The sequence below is a fragment of the Parasteatoda tepidariorum genome, chromosome 2 (assembly GCF_043381705.1).
Source record: "Parasteatoda tepidariorum isolate YZ-2023 chromosome 2, CAS_Ptep_4.0, whole genome shotgun sequence".
Taxonomy (NCBI): Eukaryota; Metazoa; Arthropoda; class Arachnida; order Araneae; family Theridiidae; genus Parasteatoda; species Parasteatoda tepidariorum.
In genome coordinates this window covers 60,598,814-60,602,020 of record NC_092205.1, presented here as the reverse complement: position 1 = coordinate 60,602,020, position 3,207 = coordinate 60,598,814, and positions in this window count along the sequence as shown.

Sequence of the window (3,207 nt, the reverse complement as noted above, 5' to 3'; positions counted from 1 at the left end):
CTTTACCTGACTGTCAATGAAACTGATATGAGCTCCTTTTAGATTATGACAATCGATTTATCGACTTTTGAGAACCGATATTTATTGGAGTTTGGACGCACATGCAAACTGACGGTTCTCTTATGAACAGGGAAGGGGCAGGAGTCAGAACTTACAGTGATCTTTTTTTACACCCCTGTTGGTGCCCATTTTTCTCATTTTGATGGTGAGATTAAGGCTATCTATATCGCCCTGCAGAACAGAGGTGGCTCAGAGTATAGAGAACTCTCGCCTCTCAATGAGGTACCCTGGGTTCGAATCTCAGCTACGGCTGGTTGATTCAAATTCTGAGTCCGACTCTCACCGACCAATGTATTTTCAATATGTATCCTCAAATGTAGACGAATCATGGGTCAGTGTCCCCTTGCCGACAGGTAAAACGTGGGAGGTTTTCTTGGTTTAACTGTGCTCACTTCTCTCATTTTTACATTGAGATTAAAGTTATCTATATCATCTCGTAGAGCCGTGGTGGCTCAGGGGATAGAGCACTCTCTTTACGATGAGGTGTCCCGTGTTCGAATTTTAGTGATGGCTGGTGGATACAAATTACACACCCTACTCGCATCAACCACAGTGCTGACGCAAAATATTCTCAGTGGTAGATGGATCATGTGTTAGAGTAACCTCGCCACCTGATTAATCGTGGAAGGTTTTCGTGATTTTAATGTCAATGTAACGCAAATGTGGGTTAGTTCCCTCAAAAAATCCTCCACTAATATCCTAATGCATGATTCAAGAATTTCCTTATCTTCTGGACTAGGTTCAAAATAACAAGGACAAAAAATTGCAGCTTCCCAATATGTAGCAAATAAAAGATGATAGAATAATTTCTGATGATTCTCGCATCTTCAACTGTAGAAATATTTTAAAGAAACTGGCCTGTTTCATTACTTTACTGTGAATTTCCTCCCACTGTAGAATCCGAGAGAATTTTAGCAAAGTATTTATATTTATTTTATTGAAATTACATACATTTGCTGACTTGTGTGCTCAATATAGGCTTATAAGTCATTGTCAAGTAGAAAATACAGATAGAACAATTCAGAGAAAGACATCACAAAGAATACATCCAGGGTTACGGCGGGATTCGAATCCGCTACCTCCACGCTTAACAGAGCGTTTGGACCGGCGATACCGCTCGGCCAGGGAGGCCCCAATTTTAGCAAAGAAAGGAACGATAGTTATGCCAAGGCCATTCAAGTCTTTGCCTTTTCACTCAACTAAAATGCTGATTAGAAGAAAATTTAGAAACTCTAAAATTTATGACTTTATATGTGGTGCTGATAGCAAGAAATTGAGTGTGCGAATTTTCTTCTTCACGAGGATCTTTGGGATTTGAACCCATTATCTCTATACTTAAAGTATTTGGGCAGGAGATCAGTTGGTCTTTGGTCATATTGGCTTTTTGCTACGGTTTGAAGACCATCTGCCCAGAAGACAGTATGGAGACTGTAATTTCAACAATAGTCAGTAAATTGACTTTAAATCAATGTTAACAATGAAGGGTCTTCCCTAATAGCTTAGTGGAATAACCGTGCCGAAAAATACCCTGGAGTGTAGAAGTAGCCGGTATCGAATATCGCCATAACTTATTGTTCCATTTCAGCAGCGTCCTTCTCTTGTTTGTGCTACATTTCTCATTTAAAACTGGTTTATAGTTCATTTTTTATATTGTGCATATATGTAAGCTCATATATAACTAGTCATGTTAATATCTAAATAATTCGAAGGCCTACATGGTCCAGCGGTCACACCGTTCGACCAATGTAAGTAAGCATGTAAGTAGTGGGTTCGAGTCCTACCCTGGATGTATCACTGTGTTGTTACTCTTGTCCCTCTATCTGTTCTCAGCCTTACTAATACTTATGAGCCGCACTCTGTAATTAGCACACAAGCCTTTACATGTACGCATAACAAAAAATAAACGAAGCCTCCCTGGCAGAATGTTATCACTGTTACACCAAACGTTCTGTAGCGTGGAAGTAACGGGTTCGAATCCTGCCGCAATCTGGATGTGTCCTTTTGATATCCTTCTCTTACTAGTTCTATCGACTTCGCGTGCAGGTCGTTGGGCTACCGAAGCGGGGGTGCCATCCCCTCTGCAGAGGATCAAAATTGTGATGGCTTGTCTTCGGATCATCCTCAGGGATGTTTCCCAGACAGTAGCCAATAGCCCATTGTGCAGCTCTAGTGTGACGTAAATTAGCTACAACAACAACAAATTACTAGTTCTATCTGTTATTCAACTTTAATAGGGCTTATAAGCCGTACTTGTAAAAACATTCACACACACAAGTCTGCACATCTATATGTATCTGTAACAATAAATAAATATAATGGAAATAAATCAACAATATATAATATTTTTCCAACGTAAATAGAATTTTAAACCATGCAACAATGCAATGCTTCTCGACAAAAAGACACAATAAAGGTATAAATCTTGTTTTGTTTTCTACTTCAGCAAGGTGACATATACCAAACAGTTCAATAGCTATAATTATATGCTATGTATCAATTTTTTGAGAATTTCGAGAGAGACAAAAAACAAAAAGATTTATCACATTATTCATTTACACACTCCTTCTTATTCTAAAGGTGCATTAAAAGAAAATAATTCCTATAAGAACTTAAATTGAAAACAAAACGTGTTTTTTATAATTTTTTAGTGTATTAAGTTCAATAAAACAAAATGTCTTCAAAAATGTTTTAGCATAAATCAAATCGTATTAAGTAAGTAATAGAAGTATGTTTTAATGGTAGTTGATACTAAAATTTTAAAATTTTGATAATCTTTGATATATCAAAATATATCGCAATATCTTTCAGGTTATAGAAGTATACTTTAAAATTACATCAAAATCTTTAAATGATCGTCTAGATAAATTGTTGGATAATATCGATATCGTGATAAATTCCTGATTTAAGAAGTGGAATTTATATCAACACTCACAATTATTCGTGTTCGATAAATTACCGTTTTTAAATCCATGCAGAACTGTCGTATTCAATATTCATAGTTATTTATATGACCTTAAAAATATCACATTCATTAATTAACATTATTAATAGCAAACACGACATTATCGGATTAGGAATTTTTCAATGTCAATTATGATAACGATGTTATCGAGTTTAAAAATTATTCGAATATATATATATATATAT